A 19,765-nucleotide genomic window follows, 5' to 3' on the forward strand; every position below is an offset into this window, starting at 1 on the left:
GTTGCCACGGTAAAAAGAGCCTAGTCACAGTAGAGAACATACACCAACATTTTTTATTATTATTATTCAGATGAAAACAGCTCCAGTGACCTTTCATTGCCTCATCCTTTCCAACCACCCCTACTAGAGCTTGGTGTACTGGAAGTGTCTAAGCATGAATGCTAGCATCTCGGTGGTTGCAGCTGCTAGTACAATAGGATTAATTTGCCATCTACCAACTCTAATGCCCTTCTGTTTCATCTTCTTTCCCCACCAGGGGCAGTGGTGACAGCATCTGTTCCACTGTTATTTTAGTGGCGCCTTTCGTGCTGTTATAGTTAAGGGTCTGTCAGCATTTCCATTACACACACACATGCACGCATTTCTTGAGGGAAGGAACAGCTCAAATCAACCTCCGGGAAAAAAAAAAAAAAAAAAAAAAAAAAAGAATGAATGCATTGGGGCTGAAAATGGTATGAGAGTCTTAAAAGAAAGCATTTATATGTTTGACTATATGGTGTTATTTGAGAGAAAAAATGGAGATACAAGAGATTCCAAGTAACTGATTTTGCATTTATTAATGGAAAACTATGGTGAAAGTTGATTCAGATTGTTCTATGACCTTAGAGAAAGCAACCATGCAAAAAAGAAAACAGGAGGAAAAAAAAACAAAACAAGTAACTGTTCCCTACCAAATGCCTTCTTTTATTAGTTTCTAGGTAACTAATTATATGATAGGATATTACTTCAAAAGCTTCCCAGACAAAATTTGATGAACAGGCCATTGATTGTGAGTGACCAACTCTAAACACTTAACAGGAGCCCCAGATCTCTAAGCTGAGAGTGATAATGAGGAGAAGAACACGGTTTCTGCAGGCAGTCAAGCATACCAAGAGGTAAAGAACATCTCCACTACCAGAAGTGGTTTGGGAGCCTAGAGGTGGGTGCTCCCAGCCCTGCTGATATGTGTGGGATATAAAGAGTAACGCTCACTGCAGCCTGCAAGAGACAGGCTCATCCCACTGTCACTTTGTGGGAGCCGTTGCCCATGAGCAGGTCTGACTCATGAGCATTGCTTTCTATCTACAAAAGTGGAAAGGAAAAAAAGCAAGTGCTTGGGCAATCAGAGAACAGGTCAGCTTATTTCAGCTATGAAAACCTAGTGGAAGATGACAGGTATCAGGTTAACCAACACAGAGCTGCTTCACAGACTCCACAGGTGTTTTCTCTCCTCAAGCTATGCCAGCCTTTCCACATGAAATTATTGTGCATGTGCAGGTTTCCACCTAGTCCAAGAGAACTTTGAACTAGCATAACTCATCTGAATTCTCAAAATAAACACCCTCTTATGTGGTATGCTTCATTACTGCAGAGAGGTATGACTTCTGCAACAGAAGGAAAGAATTACATTTTTCCAGAAATCTCTTCTTACAGAAAGAAATTCATAGACTGTTTAGAGGGCCAGCACGGGCCTTTCCTAGCACCTGAGTACTCACCACAGGACTGACATAATCTGTAATGCCAGATGTGAGCCTTCTATGGGTGAATTAAAATTGCCTCCAGTCCTACCAACACACTACTATTTACGGAACTTCCTGTAAATCTCTTCAATATTCTGAAATAATAATGATGCATTTGTCTTCTTGAAAAATACACAAAGAGATTCAGAGGTAATTGGTGATTTTCAAACTCACAGCATACTATGGAATAAAAAACAGTTAAGCAATAAATTTGGAGGCAAGGCTCTGAAGCCATGCAAATTTCTTTAGTCACATTGATGGTAAGCACCGTCCAGTCACTGTGATGGGAAACAGATTAATAACATGCTGTTTCTTTTTCCAGTGACATTATCAAATACCTAGGTGTCCTTTGTCACATCACTTAACTGCTCTGCATTTCAGCATCCTCATCTGTGAAAGAGAATAGGTAATTAAACACTCATGAATGCTTTGGGACTCTTTGGTGGAAAGAATTATTATGGTGTCTTATTACTGTGAGGCTACATGCAATTGTCTCAGGTCTCTGTAACAGCTGAGCCTAAACGGTAAAGGAAAAAAAAAAAACTAAAAGCTCAACCGAGATCTTCTGCCCTGTCCTCTGCAAGATGCAGCTACTACTTCAGTCCATTTTCCATGCTGGGAAAATTGTTCTGAGGCTGATCACGCTGCAAAAATATTATCGTGTTACAGTACTTTCAAAACTAGGCTGGGTTGGAAATGAGGAAGAGAAAAGAAGAAACGTATCTCCCAGAAATATTACATTCATGAACTGTAGGGATGATTTAAGAGATGACTGAAAAGAGGAAACTCAAAAGAAGAGAACAAAATATAAAGCCTTCCCCTCACAAAATAACCCACCCTAAAACCAACAGAAACCCACCCCACACAGAGCAGACAATTTCCCAAAAGCCCATGGCAATGAAAAACATTTTCTATTGCCCCAAAACCTGCCAGCAGAGAGATCTAGGTGGCTACTGCCCACCTCACAGCACTGAAAAAGCAAGTGCCCAGTGGGTATCATTCTCCATTATCTCTCAAACCTTTGCCACCAGCGTACAGATAGAAGCGGCAGAAAAATGAAAAGTGTGTATATTGTAAGCATTGGTTAAACAACCCCACAGTAATTCTTATTTGCTGGAGGTTTTAGAGAGCAGATGTAGGATTGGCAGGGGCTGGGAGCTGGCTATATTGTTCTAGCACATTTAGAGCCAACACAGAAAGAACACGGAAAGCTGCATTTTTTTGTGTATGTGCATGTGAATGTGTGTGTGTACGTGCGTGTGTGTGTGTTTGCCTTTTGCCACCGACTCATCTAAGGTTTCTTGGATTCACACTGACACATCACAAAAAAAAACACTAGGTTGGTTCTCTTCCAAAAGAAATATGACTTATATCAGCTGCTGCATGAGAGTCTCTCAATTGCCACTACTAAGCTGCCTATTTTGCAGTAGCAAGTGGCCATGTGCTGTAACACACTGATTGCCTGCTTTGGTGGTATCGGTTGCTAGAATAAGGGCAAACAAATGGGGAACCAAATATAAAAAGCAGCCAGCAGCACTGAAGAAGCATTACAGCTGCCAGGCAATAACTTAGATAGTTACAGCTGCCATCACCTAGTTCACGCAAGCTTTTTAATATCTTTTGGCAGCGCTTGGTGTCACAGCACAAAAGGAAAGTTGGCACTTCCTAGCATACTTTGTTTGACATAACTGCAGGCAGAACCCAGCTGATACCTTCATCAATGTGTATGTGTTTGCTCTTAAGGTACGTTTTAGCAGATCAAACATTGTTTTTCTCTTTCTGTTGCACACACCACTGTTAAATCATAGGTTGGGAACCACACCAGATAAATGGGAAAGAGCTCAGTAAGCTGGAGCACACGGCCAGTCCCAGCAGCACCTCAGATAAGGAACACAAAAAAAAATCCTAAAAAAAAAGAAAAATGTAGTACAGCAGGAGGGGCTGTGGAGGGAGGTTTAAAAAAAATAAACATACTGCTTTGCCAAAATGTTCTCCTGCCTCGCCAGTAGCAGCAGCAGCCTCAGAGCCAGGCCAGATTCTCTTCCCCATTTACCGTACTTATAAAAAACCCACAAGCACAAACACATAGACCATCACATACACATAATTAAAGCATCGACATCCCTTACTGTGATTTACAATCCACACCACCAGAAGTACACAGGCACTCCCAGGATTTCATCAATGTCTCATCTGGTGCTCTTGGCAAACCCAACCTCTTCCTTAGACACAGTGCATGCTGCGCCTCGCTCTCTCGGAAATGGGGATGCAGATCTCTTCCCCTTATGTGAACTAGGGAAGACGAGCACTAAATGTGTCAGCGCTGGGTGATTTGCTGCTGTGGGACCTCATTTTGCAGGAGATTAATAAAAGACTAGCCTGCAGCATCGACTCTTGAGACTGCTTTCTATCATCACGAGCCTTCTATGTGGCCCATGAATTTGGGTTACAATATTGTACAAGGAACTGGACAGCTTCTGCATAATGATATTATTTTACAGCTCTTAAAAGCAAATATACAGAGAGATAAGACTCTGCCCCCAGGAGCTTCCATTGGCTATGAACAAATTAAGCAAGTGAAACTCTACCTGAAGTCAGCCCAGGGTTCTAATAATGTATTGGGTTAGTTTATTTGTAATTCATCCTGTAAAACAAATGCACTTATCTCTTAGGCCTCTGGCACTTCAACAGGCATCAAAAAGCTACAGTATTGAGATGAACAGCTTTACAAGGCTTTTCAGGTATAACACCACCAGGAACAGTAGCAATTAAACTGACAGGAGCAAAAAAAGGAGACAGCAAATATCATTATGTTAATTTTTAAAATAGGAAATTCAGGCACATGGAGGTGAGATGGTTGCTCCAAGCCTGACTCAGACAACGGGGACAGGGCCGGGAACTGAATGTCGATCAACTTGCGTTCACATCCAACACCTCACCCCACAGGCCAATTGCACCACTGAACCGCAGGGTGAAGTGGGCTCCCCTTCGGGGAGCAGAAATGGCTTCCTGACCCAACCTGCCTGCGGCTCCAGAAGCACCAAAGGGACACTAGGGAGGTGCTTGCCTATTTTCCTAATGCACAGTATCTATAATTGACATTCTTTAGGTAGGTCAGATATTGACAAATAAACATAAAGACATGTCAAGATTCGCATGAATCTGGATTATTTATTTGAAGCTGATCTAGGAGCAAACTGTTTTTAACGGCAGCCTACAGTACAAGGGAACTGACTGTGTCTAGGAATGGATAAAATACATATGTCGGGCCTAAATAAAAGGTGCCCCCTGGGAAGGACAAGGAGTTTTTGCTTTGGGACCCCGCTGACCCTTTTGCCGTGGCAGAAAAGGAAAGCTGATCCACAAAATGTGCATGTCCCAGGATGGTTCAGGCTATGAATACATTTTGGAAGCTCCTAATAAACTGTACAAAGAAACAATCATTCATGTACACGCACACAAAAGGACAGTCCCAGATTTACAACCACCCACCAAGGTAGAACAGGTGGCTGTAATGTACTAAAAATGTATTGCAAGGAACTTGTCATGAATTTTAAAAACAAAGATGCCTACAGACATAATAAAATTGATGTGACATTCAGTTAAAGCTAAAGCTTTCACCTATCTTAAAATGACAATCCAGGGCATTTCAAGGAAAGGGACTGTTCCCATCACCACTCACACAACAGTGTTTCACTCAGTTTGTGCAAGTAGTGTCATTGATCTCAGCAGTCACTGGCATGGCTTACACCTGCCATACAGGTAGGACATCAGGTTCAAAGACACCCAACAAAATCACTCCCAGACAATTGCTGTAGAAAAGAAGTGCTTCAAGGTCCTGGCAAAGAAAGCCAAGTCCTTTCCTTCCTCTACCACAGGATATGACATCTTCTTTTCCTTGATTATTTTAAACATTTCAGGGGAGCTAATTCCAACTCTTAGCCAAGAATTGCTTCCTCTTTCCTTCATTGTGTTTTAGTGGCAGCATACAAATTTGGAAATACTATAAATCCAAGTCACTTTTCAACTATATGGGCACACTCCTCTACTAGCCCCAAATTCTAAAGAGGGAAAAGAAAGAAAACTCAGATTTAAACTTTGCAGGCAAGATATATGCATCTCTATTAAGATGTGGATCAACAAGTTAGCCAGCCTGACAGCAGTTTACCATATCTTTTAACCAGGGGAAAAAAAAAAATCAGGTGCAATGGGATAGAGAACAGAAAGAAACTAAGATAAAGAATGAAACAAGGATAAATAGTCAGTTATTATAAACTGGTTTCCTTGGCAACTATATTTATAACTGTAATGACGTTGTTATTCTTTTAGTAATGAACAGAAAGGTTTGATACAAAGTTATATAATTCAGGCATATAAACCAGAATCTGTTCCATTGGTAAAGCTGAATCCATGTCTTAATGGAAGATGAAAAACCTCAAAAGATTTGTAAATGCTTTCAAACAGCGTCTAAATGTTTGTAAACTTCCTCCTAAGGACAGGTGAGCTCATAGTGCTGAATTTCTACCCTCCACAGCTGTGCTTGGCTGTATGTAATTACCTCATAGTCTTTGTGCCTGGAATAACGCTCCAGCTCAGGGAGACAGTGGGCATAGGAGCAAAGCAGAGAAAAAAATCAAATGAGAAAATCTTGGGGGTGATATTTGAGTTGCTGAGCACACAAATGCATGTGACCTTTACCAAATGCATGTGACCTTTACCAAATGCATGTGCACAGTCGCCATAATTGTACGTTGCATCCTGACTGCTTCCAAAAATTATTTTGTTGGTAAACAGCCCCTTCTTTTTGAAAATTCACTTGAATTTCCACTACTAACGCCCGAAAATGAGGTCTACTGATACCTCTCTCTGCCATTTTAACTGTTTTGGGGAGTCCATTCAAACAGTCCCCAAACTGTTTTAGGGAGTCCAAATAAATTACACTCCATCCTATAAAGGGTCGCCACAAGGAGACACTTCAAAGAAGCAACTGGGGGCAGCACCTAAATGAAGGGTGTGTACACCCTGCCATCATGAATCCGATCCTAAGAGCAGGACATGTACAGGATCCGGCTTCCTCCCTCCCCACGTTCCCAGATTTTCCCCCAGTGAATGCCAGGATTTGGGGATGAGGAGGGAGATAAAGCCCTCCGGGTTTCATCCAGACTTGCCATCAGGATGCAGCTGGGCAACACCCCCAGGTCCCACAGTTTAGACACATCTGCTAGCACCAGGGCTGTGCCCCAGCAGTGATGATCCCAGCAGGAGCTCAGGAGGGTGACAGAGCTGCTTCGGTATTGCTTCTCCACACTCCTTCAGTCTGACATCCCCCGAGATCAGGTGCTTATTGCATATTCCTACTCTGCAACACCCTTAATCAGGTTCTTGGACAGTTGGTGTTATTGCTGCCCTCCATTCATGTGAAAGAAAAATGGAAACAGAAACAGCAAAGCAAACCGAATCCTCCAGCAAAACATAGTCAATGCTCAGTTTGCATTTGGAAGGAAATATCTTCCTGATGAACTGCACTCTGAGATGGGGGCTGCCTGTGTGTCTGAGTGTGTGAAATACAAGCCTTCCTTGCCTGACTGAGGCAGGCTTTTCAGTTAGATGCTCAGTACTGATTAATGGAAGTACTACAGCTTATAGCACTATAATGCTCACAAATTTTACCCTCTGCTGTCTCTTTAGGCCATTGCCCCAAAGGCTTTCATGTTCCTAAAGCTGTCATTTAAAACATTTGTGAATCAGGATGTGTGGACAATGGAAGAAGCTGGTAGAGCCAGGGAGTGCAGATGTGAAATAATTTAATCAACAGCAATTTTTCCATTTACTTCAATGGGCTTTGGATCACCCGCCTCACGAGTGGAACATGTATTGAGGAGGAAGCAACCCGAGCCAGATAGAGAGCCAAGATACCAAAGTAACAGAGTTCCACCAAACAAGAGGGTCCACAGCAGCTGCAGCCTGAGATATATGATGTAAACACAGACCTAGACTCAGCTAGCAGACTGGGAAAAGGATGCAAGAGAAAACTGAAAATAAGCAAGGATTTAGCCATCAAAGGACAGTGTTGCATGAGTTACTACTAAGAAAATTTTTGTGGGAGGAAACATGCTACATAAAGTACTAGTAGTGTTCAAAGAGCTTCACAGAATTTATCTGAGGAGGAAATGAAGGTGCAAAGAAACAAAGCGAAAACCTCAGAACACAGAAATTTTGGCCAAAACAGAAGAAAAAAAACCTGAAAGCTTTTTATTGCCTATATGGCATAAGTATCAGGCTATGATGCTCACTGTAATAGTTGTATCACACTGTGGTGCTGAGATCATTGTGTGCTAGTTGACAATGCTTGCCCTAATTGGTGCCATTAAGTAATAAAATAATAATTGTACCTCAGATCATTGGCACTTCAGAAATGGCCATTTCCAAGCACAAGCGGTGGTGTGTACCTGGTGCACAGTTCAGTGCTGAAATGGTTAACCACCTTACATTATATGTCAGTAATGAAAACTAGCACTCAAGCAAGGAAATTCAAAGCTAAGGCTGACACACCATTGTTAATGCAGCCCTTTGTGCTTAGCTACCACAGGAGTCTTGGAGCAGCACATGGTGTTGTACCCCACACAATATGTGCTACTACAATACCGCATTCACAACACAATGAATTGAGGTCAAGTGAGTGACCTTAAAAAGAGCTTTCTTTTAATTCTTTAAAGAAACACCCCATGATATGTAGGAGCCCATTAAACAAAGCTGCAAGAAGATACAGTAAACTTTAATTAGCAGTGAAGGCAATAACCTCACTTTATACTTCATAATTTCTCCCACCATGTTTTATTACATGGAACAGTCATTTTAGTACCTTTGTACCTAAGGCAGCATCCATGTGGTGTGGAAAGGGATGTGTTGTTGGATATTTATTGTAATGGGGCTTCATGTGGTTGGAGGTCAAAGTGTAGGACTTTCATTTGTACATCACTGCTCTACTATCTGCTCATGTCTCTGGGTAACCTGATGTTCAAACCTTTTGTAAGGCAATTGCTGAGGAGGTTGTTCTTATTGTTACGAGAACTGGGAGAAAGGATGCTGGGCCCTGGCTTCGGCACAAGCCTACTGTGTGACATAGGGTACTCTGCCAAAATTTTTCTCACGCTGATCTCAGATGCTTCCATTTCTAGGGGACTCAGGTGCAGCTCCTAGGGTCTGGTCTCAGAAAGCCTGGGAATCAGTAGCTCCTACTGGATTCTCAGGATCACTTGGAACCAAGTTTGGAAAAATCACAAATTTGTCTCCCTACAAATTACCTGCAATTTTGAAATGTTTGCCTTTTACCTCTCTGCCCTTCAAAACATCCCACATCAAGTTGGAATGGTATTTACCTACCAGTTTGCAGACTGAAAGGGACACTGTTAAGTTCTCTTTGTCCTTTTTATGGTAGATATTTATCTGATAATGGGGCATAATACCTGAACTCCTTGGGGAGATAAGGACACTATCTGCATTTTACTGGTGGAAAACTTCAATACACAGAGGTTCTGGACCAGACCCACAGCAGGGCTTGGGCAACCTGCATGGAAAAGATATAATCCTCAGAACACCCAGGAGTCTTTTGGCACATCAATCAATTGCATTACATTTTCCCCAGTTTCTACAGTTTTGTTTCTGTGCATGCCTAGAAAATGCTGTCTTGAAAAGGCTCAGTCACTCGGTGGTGGTCAAGTAGTTATTCCCCAGCAGGCATCCACACACCTCCATCTATCTCAGAAGAACAGCCTTGTGTTATAGGTACTTTTGGAACATGTCTACTGGAATGGGCTCCACATAAAAACATCATTGCTCTCCATTTCCTATACACCATGGCTACAGGAGGAAGGCATGCCTAGCAATAATGGCAGCAGTTGATTTCTATTACCTGTTTCACAGTCTTTGCTGCACAACCTTCCTTTCCCAAACACATGTGCTAACTACTGTGCTACAGAGTCAGGCTATTCTTGCATCCTTTTTCTGTCCCCATTAATCCTGACTTTTACAAGAATTCTTTTAAGAAGCATGAAGAGTGTCTTCTCCCCTTATCCTGCCTAATACTAGCTGATAGCTTGATGTGTAGGATCTAATCCTGCCAGAAAATAGATGCCGGAATTAAGGTAGGAGAAAACGGAAGTGAACTCAGATATCTTCGATGCTAACCAGTAAAATATCAGATAAAGTATTGCAGTCTCCTTGTTGGTTCTTGAGAGAAAAGTCCGACACTGAGCTTCAGAAGAGACTTTGACACTGCAAAACCAAAGAACAGAGAGGCGACAAATAGTGCTGATTAAAGAGCCTATGCCTGGAGGGAAGCACCTTGCAATGGTCTCTTGCTGGCCAGCTTCTGAACTCTACATAGAATTTATAACAGATCTATGTACCTACCTCCAGGCTGCTGATTTCACTGTGGGCACTAGGCCACCGAAGATAGGTATTGTGACACTTGGTGTTGTGGCACTCAGTGTTGTCATATCTGTGCAGTGGGGCCAAACGACCTTGCCAAAACTAGTGCAGAAAATGTTCCCAAGGGCGAGGGATCTGAACCCAAACATCCCAGTGCCATGGCTGAGACTTAAACACTGGATCAATCTTTCCTTCCTGGAGCTTATTACTTTTTCTTGTACACACAGTTGCAAATAAAATTTTGCTCCTAAGAGCGGGAAGCCTCTAGCTCATTCTTCTTTAAATATGTGTCTCCTTTCTGCATTTGATGGACTAGTTTCTGGTTCGCTTCATGCTTCCTCATTATATAACTACTTTTTCCAGGTGCTTTTTACACAACAAGAAAAACTACTTAAAGACAAGAGGAGCTGGCAACCATAATACCCAAAAGTTACTGGGAGACCTAAGAAGCAGGTCTAGGAACTGAACCTGTTTTAATTCACTTGTTTATACTGACCAGATTTCAAGCCGATAGTGCCATTTGGCATTCACTTCTGTTTTTAAGAAAATAAAGAATCCACTTAAGCACAAAATGTCAATATTACTTCTGCTTCTTCAAAACATACATGTTTGATGTATCCTGAAGTAAAAAGGCTCCCCATTCCCTTATGTCTGTCTGAAAACAGCAACGTATGCAGTATCAATGTCAAATAACATACCATAAGGCCCGATTCCCTTCCGCCACCTTTATCCATGTTGTTTAGTACATTATTCCAGGAGGATATCCCACAAAAAGACTCATCTGCTGAGAAAGACTAAGAACCTCGAAGACAGACAGCTACTTACCACCGTTCGTTTGAGTTTGGTGATGTTTTGCCCTTTGTGGAAGAGAAGAATTAGTCCTATCCAGGTTAATAGCAATCAGGTCCAACACCTTTTGTGGATCCGAGTCTACATTCACAGTCCCTTAGGAGGAGTTTAGAAGAGCATGGCCTTTATGAAATAACAGGAGATGGATATACCCGTGCACTCCATGCCATCCAAGATCATCTGTCCCAATAGCTGTGTCGACACCATTTGAAGGCCAGACTTTTCAGAGCTCAAGCATGGACATGTGTGGTTCTACACAGGAATGCATCAGGAGCTTCCGCCAGGTGGTAGGTGCACACACACACACAGAGCCTGCAGAATAATCGGATGCAGGTGGATGGGAGTGGGACACAGAGGTTTCTGAATTCAGAGCCCCTCTAAAGACTGTTTGCTCTTAGCAGGGCTGACATAATTACTGACTGAATCCACTCACAGGTCCAACCTGATACAGAAGCTTGAGTGATACCTTGCAATCTCAGGTATCTACATGAGTTCAAAATAACATGTTTAGGACAATATTACAATGTGCAAGAAAAGCAGAAAGTCACTTTTAACAATGTGTTGTCCATCACCAGTTCCTTAGCACAAATACAGTAACATACCACAAACTGTAATATATTCCCACCAGTCCTGCCCAGAAAAGGAGAATGCCTCCCAGCACACTATGATGAATTAAATGAAAGGCATAGTCAGCTTTATAAGAGGGGAGCCTTGATGTTAGAGAAGAAAACAAGAAATGTAACCTGTAGATGCTAACTCTACATCTCTTACTTTGCTTTTAAACACTTCATTTTTAGAATTCCTCAAATCTTTCTGTTGCAAGGCATGAAAGGATTAAAAACAGTAAGGGAAGAGAAAATATGGAAATACATATGATGTTCCTTTGCCTTTTTGCATTCCTCAGGACAAAATACAGTCAAAACCCTCAGTAATAAGAATGGGTAAAATATGAACAGTCTTTCTTTTCAGTTCAGGCAATGGTAGTGCTGCGGTGCTGTTTGTCTCCACCTGACAGAAACATAGCAAGCAGCACCTAGAATAAAACTGGAAGATTTATACAATTTCTCTCAACACAGCCCGTCAAGAGGTGAGGCATCCTCACCTCCCTTAGGCTTAGAAAAGCAGAACTCCTGAGCAACTGGAAGGCTACACACCACAACTAGCACGTCAACAGCATGTAGACCTGCATTAACAGCAAGTGCAGAACACAAGTGCAGCATGCTCTCAGCAGCGTGCCCTCGATGAACGCTGGGCAGGATGCTCTGCTCCAGCACAGGCTTCTGAATTGCCTTTAAAAGTAGCTCTTGTTTGAGCATGTTACAGCAGCCTAGCTACACTGTGACAAACATTCAGGTAATTGTCACAGCTTTATGTTAGAGGAAAGGGGAAAATCTAGACAACCCAACACAGGCATAACAGGCATGCTAATACGGAAGCAAATGAGAAAATTCAATAGAATTAACACAAGATGCATTAGCACTTCTTCCTTCACAGGTTTGGCAAAAAGGGGAGTAATAATTAATGGTAGTTTTAGTTATCTGGTTTATTTTTCCCACTTTATGAAAGGCACCACAGTGACTCACTAGGTGCAAAGTGAGAGCCCTAGTGCAAGAGTTTTTCAAAATCTGTGTTGTGTGCCTAAGTCTTTGTTGCAACACCAGCAGGCCAAGTACACAGATAGTACCGTTATCTCACTGTCCAAAAATATCTGGCGAACTCTGCAAGAGTCTCAGAAGCACCAAACGAATTCCACTAGAAAACAATACGATCAATAACTCTTTCACACAACAACTTTATGCCTAGAAATTATTAAAATATATTAATTTATATTCAGCCTTGATGCAACACTGCCAAATTTGGCTGTGGCAAATTTACATCAGGTGCGATTTTGATCCTAGGACACCATTAAAGAAAATTCCAATGCATTGAGGCTTAAACACACCAAGAGGAGAAACAACCAATCAGCTTCAGAAATTCCAGGGATGCCTTCATCTCTGTGTTTTCCCTGTGTTTTTATAGCATATTGTTGCGTATGAGTTACAAATGTGTGAAAACATTAAAGTTGAGCCAACTACAAAATAAGCTAATATCTTGTGTTTTCTGAAAAATGCAAGCCTAATTAGAGTTTAGGTAATTAAAGCTTTCACAGTTATAAAAAATACAATACATTCATTTATGCAAATCTGCCACTGAGTGCGATTTCAGTAAAATACCATGTAATGTGCATAACGTCAGAATTTTGCTTACAATTGAAATGTCTGCAAAGCAAGTTCTCTTCCTAAATTTCAGGCACATGCACTGTAATTCTCTTGCATTATGGATTTAAAACTCAGATTGCTTTGTCTTCATTTAAAAATGATTAGCAGTTTACATCGGATTTGTGTGCTGGCATAGCCTTTGTATCATTGAACAACTACAAGCTGATTTACAAAAGCCCAGATACACTATGTGCGTATCTATGTAACTACAAAGTAATATGTGATGGCAGGCATAACCAGCACACATAATTTATAATTAAGTGATTAGCAATATAAGCCACTATTATTAATTAATATGTAATGCTGACATTGTGCTTGGGGCTGTATAAACTACAAGCGTAAGGCAATCCCTGCCTTGGAGTGACAAGAGGCTAACGTGACAGGCGCCGTCTCCCAGTCCCAGAGCTTCTGGGGAGCCGGGAGGAGAAACCACCCAGCAGGAGTCCTGAAGTCGACACTGCACAGCCAGAGCAGCACAGCCAGGCACAGGCCACTGCAGGCTGCCACAGCTGCTGACCCCTTGGAAATAAGAGCAATGGGGAAAGCTAAAAATCCTTCTCTCAAGTCAGAAAGCAACAGAGCAATACCAAATACATAAAGGTTCTCCAGCCTCTATAACCCTGAGGCAAAGACCCAGCAAATCTACTTACTACAGAGCAAGGTAAGCCTAGCACCTTTGCTCCTGCTCTACTCTGTCACTGTGCAGAGATGAGATCAGCCCTTGAGAGCACAGAAATTCACTGTGCTTCTCGCGGGATCAAGAAGGATTCACAGGATACAAGGTCCCCCAGCACCTTGACAGCAAGTTCTCATGAAATAGCACCCAAGGCACATTTGGACAGCAAAACAGGAGTGAGGAAGGTGGTTCGGAAACATTGCCCCAAAAGTGAGATGCCACAACCAGAGTAGTTAAACAACCAGGATATGGAGGATCGCAAGAACAGCCACTAAACGTTTGAGGGAGAGGGGACTTTCCAGACAGGGCACACATTTGAGTTTGATCATTTCTTTCCAACTTTTTAACAGAAGCAGCATGTAAAAGATCTAGTTCTAGTTCACAGCACTTGCAGTGTTTTTCTGTCAGTAGTCACATTTCCTTGAATATGGAGAAGGACAAGAGGTATGAAACTTCTTGCTGTGAAAGCAGTATAGCTCCACCAATGATTAGCTCCCAAGAGGGAATAAATGTCCACTTCCATATAAAGTGGTGTGGGGACAGTTTTTAATACCAGCGCTGCAGATTAGCCAGGCAAAGTGTGTAGTAACTAGAATTGGGTTTAAAACTTTTTTGGAGTAATTAGGCTTTGAAAAGCAGCTCTAACAGATATTGTCATTAGTTTTTAAAATCCTCTGCTTCTTTCATGCTCAGCAGTTTAAATGGGAAAAAGTCCAACCTGGAAGTGTCCTTCATTATTATTTACATAGAGCCTTACCTGCTCTTTTGTTGATAAATCGAAAAGCTGTATTTGCAGCAAAATAATGATAATATACAGCTGCATGGACAGATTACGAAAAGCAAAGCAACCAGACAATTATTTACTGTGCTACTATAAGACAGGTACTAACTTTCTTTACATCAACAAGTTTTAAAACTGTCACGCAGCTTTTAATTGCCATTAATAAGGTAGAGATAAAGCCCTCTGGGTCTTAATCCCATCATCGTGGTGTTGCAAGTTAATGATATGTTAGCCAGTGCTGTATATCACTAGCTTACAGAAGGGTCAGAAGGAATATTTCATCCTAGGCCATCAAGGCTGTATTCCGTGGGTAACCTCTAACCTCTTGGGGCTGTCAATCAACAAGCAGCATGCATGAATACCATGTTTCTGGTAAACCTTCTTTCACACCTATGAATTTTGTCAGTCGTCATCCATTATTAACAGTGCTTTCGATTGCTACAACTAGACCGAGTTGTCCGATCTTTTCAGGATAGTAGAGGGTGATTTGCTATTGATCTTTTCTCGGAGAATTAGTGATCTACTCATGGCTTTGGCTAGCTAATAGCACTGGGAAAGGTAGAAGATTGATTGGCTTGCTGTGAAGAACCTCAGAAGATTACAAGAATACAAGAACTGTAAGAAACCTATAAAATATTAAAGGGCCTATCGAGGAAACACAGCTTCAGATGGATTTAGCTAAGAGATGAACTGGGATCATAAAAGTCAGGTCCTGGAAAGTAGCTGGGCCCCAGTAATGAGCAGGACCTCTGAGAGGTATTGTCATACAGATAATAGACATCTTCATCCAACCTACCACAACATTCATTGGCACTTTGATCCGATCTATGTCTTCTGTATAGATAGGGCAAACAAAGAATCCAAAGGAAAGGCCATTTTCCCTAGCTTGCTATTGAAGACTTTCTACAAAAAAATACTCTGGAGACTAGTGGCTCTATTGAATAGTTTTACATAGGAAGTAGGACTGGAAGAGTCCTCCCAGGTCATCCCCTGCTACGTCTGACACATCATATCTCATTGATATCACAACATCACAATCTCATTGATAAATTACTCAAGTTTTCTCTTGAAATCAGGTAGTTTTCTTGCCCCTGTGACTCCTATTGGAAAGCTGCTCCAAAACTTCATGTTATTAAAAATCCTCATCCCTTTTCCAAGGAACATTCCTTCAGTGTTAGTGGGCTCCTAACAGTTGTTCCTATGGCATTCAGTACACTCCTAATTTAATGAGTTCTCTCTCTCCACTTACTTACACTGATATATTTATAGGGAGCAATATACCTCTACTCAGTTTTAGTTTTGCTAAACTAAAGACACAGTCTTTTATTCCCCATTTCCTATCTCAGTTTAATAGCCCTTTTTCTGGACTCTGTCTTTTTCTGGATCTCCCCAGTGCCTTGTACAAAAGTAGTCAGGAATCCCACATGTTTCCTGGATATACTTCCCGTGATGCAACATCCAGGCAAACATCTCAGGGAATATTTCCCTTCCCTCCTGTTGCAGAGCTCCAGCAGTTGTCAGTCATTGTGAGATTCAGCAAAACACTTCTCTCTTACTTCCAGCTGATGAGCCTCCTACTCAGAGCAAAAAACCATCTGCACGACCTTGTGGTTTATTAGTGCATAATTTTATCCGTTTTCCATTTCTCCTGTTGTCAGGGTCAGTCCTTCTCTGAATTGTCAAGGCCTCTCAGCTTTCTGTCTCTTACAGACTTTGTATTTGCACACATTTTCTGATGTAGCCACAAATAAAAATGTTCAGATAGGTCACAAGACTGATCATTAATAAACTGCTAGTTACTGTTCTTATCCCTTGACAAGTTCTTTCAGCTCAGTTCTCGGCAATCCTCCTATAGCCAATTATCTACATTTATTGTGCCCTATGTTCCCCAGCCCAAATTATTTTCTTTCATGTAGCACTGCATTAAACATTTTACAGAAATCTTGATCAATTAGAGCTACTATATTTCTCTTGGTCGCAAACTCAGAGAAAGATACCACAGCAATCTAACACTATTTATCTTTGGTAGCCTATCTACTGCCATAGTATTTGCCAATAGATCTTTCTTCCGACAGATCTATGCAAAGTCCATGTATTACAATGACAACAAAGGTCAGCTCCCCCCAGTCTCACTCTGCTAGAAATTAAAAACTTAAAAAGTTAGTGAAATTGCTTCAGTACAAAAAAGATATAAGACCTGATCTGCCTTGGAACATGAGCCACAGGGTAAACTCATAACAGTAAGATCATTTATAGAGATCCAAAGGATTAGCCATCTCAAAATTATGATGCTATCTATCTAGAATCAAAATAATTTGAAAGGTCCCACCAGCCTTTGACAGATTTTGAAGTTTATGGCAGGAAGCATCATTGGTCACTGCTGTTGAGCTAAGAAAATACAGCTCAGTTGCACAAAGCTAGTTGCCCTGGAGTCTGCAGTGGGAGTATAGCAAAATTTACTGTGTTGTCCAAAATCATCCTTAGCTTTGCCTCGGCATTTATACCTTAGTGTAGATATCTTAATGGAAATGGGACTTAGCAAGGAAAGAATTGCCTTCATCTTTTCTTTAGCATGGCAGGAAGTGCAAGTCTGCAGAATTCCCAGGTGCCAGCCCAGCTCAAATTATGACCGTGTTCTGCAGGACAGTGACTTCAATATTATAAATGTGCACAGAGCCCATGCTGCTGTGGGCCCTTTCAGACAGCTAGTCATGATGTCTGACGGAAACATAATAATATGGACAACTGGCTGAAAATAGCATTCCTTTGTGAACTCTACTGTCTCACTAGGTCAATTTAATTATTCAGAGAAGATAAACAAAGAAAGAAAAGAGTACCATCGCTAGACCCCAAACCACGTGCCACATCCCTCTGGCAGAAGAGAGGATGGCTTTGTCACTAAAACAGAGCAGAGAGAGTTATAGTGGGACTGGATGTTCTTCACGACATTGGACAAGTCACTTGAGCCCTTTGTGCCTCAGTTTCCCCACCTGTAAAGTCTCCATCATGATAGCTCACAAAATCACAGACTTATTTTGAGACCTTACCTATCAGAGCTTTTGAGACACTTTTAGGTCTTTAGATGAGAGTTGCTAGAAACCATCATTGATTCAGTCTGTTTGGAAGCAACAGTTCTCTATTTCAGCTGAGTCAGTAGGGCTGCTCCTTATATAAAGCTCTTAGCTTAGTAGTTCTTACAGGGTTAGGGAGCCTGAGTTTCAGTCTTGTTGAGGTAGCATAAGGATAGCAACGTGCACAGCACATTAAGTGTTGCCACCTTCTTGCCATTGGAAGCTGGCAGATTTAGAGGAACATGAAGGTGATAGCAGACAGATGCCCCAAACCCTGACAGAAATCAATGGTAAGAAATGTTTTAGCAAGGATCAGCCATTTGCCCATAGGCCCAACACTATGAAATACAGGGCGCAGTTTCAACGAGAGCCATTCATCTAACCCTCAGTATTGATTCACTCAAAGCTGTCTAAACAGTCTAAATCACTATCTTAACAGTTATACAATTTCTTTATTAAGCTTTTCAGACCTGGGCTTGTATGAAACCCAAAGGCAGCCACCCAAAACTCCGCATGTAGCTTGCAGACATCTGCAGTATGCTTGACTGTCTTTCTGCTAGGTCTGCGTAACTCCGGTTGTCTGGCCTTCTCTAGAGAAAGAGAACAAGAGGAAAGTTCATTGTTTCCCCTACAATTTGCAAGAATATCTGAATTAAAAATGGAAGTTTTGCCATTTGCATGGCAAAGAGAGCAGGGAAAGAGAGGAAGTATTGTTAGGTATTGGTAATGTAAAAACATAAGTATGCTGTTATTTATGTAATTAGTTATTGCTTTCATTATGGGTGCAGTCTTAATGGTTATAGTATTTATGTATAATTACCTTAATATTCACTGAAATTTCCAAGTAGCTCCCTAATTAACTGTCTCAAATATATAATTACATTGCATCTTTACGCAAGACTTGCCTAATTAACGTAGTTACACCACTTCTTTGTGAATGTGCATTATTAAATGCTCTTCGCATCATTCTTCTGACTTCTTGTAATTCACGCTTTACAAAAATTAAGACCCTGAATTAGAAACCTTCGTGAGCAACCAGCTCCAAAAGCAAGCACCAGATGATCTTTTCTTAACAAAAAACAAATCTTACTAAGCCTCATTACCACTACCTTTAAGAAAAGCTTTCCATCTGGATCTGAAAGAAATCCCAGGTACCATTGTCTTTTAAGAGGGCATAGAAAACATGTTGTACATTTAAAGAGAAGACATCTTTGCTGCCATAAAGGGTCCAGACTCCTGGACTTCCTAACTCTTCTGCTAACAAGCCCATCTGGCAAAGGAATCAGGTGAGTGCATGATAGCACCCCAATCACTTGACAGTGTCAGGTGGCGTTTTCAAAATACAGAAAGTAGCAAGGGATTTAGGAAGATTCTCCCTGGTGAGACTATCCTCCAAAATCATGTGGGCCATGATTTTAAATCAAGAGCTTTGAAACCCTTTTTGCCAAGTGTTCCACCTCTGTGCTTGCCCCACTACCTGCCACTCTGAAGTGTCTTGCATGTCATGAGTTACCAGTGTATCACAACCCGGGAGCTCTTGCTCTAGCGTGCAGTTCCTAGCTCCACGGGCAAAGGACTGAATGCCACCATTGATCAGCAACACGCGTGAAGGGAAAGTTTCAGCTCTGAAGAATTTAATTACATTTATAGACTGAATTCCTCTGATCCGCAGCATCCTGGACTGCTTAGGTAGTGACCTGAGAAGAAAGGGAGTAGGAAGAAATTCTGGGATCCTGTCTTGTGGCAAAGTTTTTTCAGGGGCCATTTATGGCCATCTGCACCTGCCAGCGAGGACATTACAAAACTACTGAAGTGGCAGAGAGGTTAGGCCATAGGCAGTTTCTCAAAACAGGAGGAGATGCACTGAAAAGTAGCAGAGCTAAGGAAAACTCAGCAGAGCTTTTACATAACAGACCTAAATCTGAATTCACCAAAAGGTAAGGGCAAGATTTATCAGACTGCAGCCAGGCCAGATGCCAACAAGGAATTTGATTCTGCTGGCTCCATAGGTCAAACTTCCCCTACACTGGACCCACTCAGGAATCCTGTTGGCCATATAGGCATGACAAGCCTAAGAGTGCATTCCAGCAGCACTGAACTCACTGTTCACATGTGGTCAGCTTGTTCAAAGGCAGTATGTTTTTCACACCCTGGGTTTTTTGAAACAGTTGGGTATGCACCACGTTTTCGAGGCTTTATGT

Source organism: Nyctibius grandis, chromosome 1 (assembly GCF_013368605.1).
Source record: "Nyctibius grandis isolate bNycGra1 chromosome 1, bNycGra1.pri, whole genome shotgun sequence".
Lineage (NCBI taxonomy): Eukaryota > Metazoa > Chordata > Aves > Nyctibiiformes > Nyctibiidae > Nyctibius > Nyctibius grandis.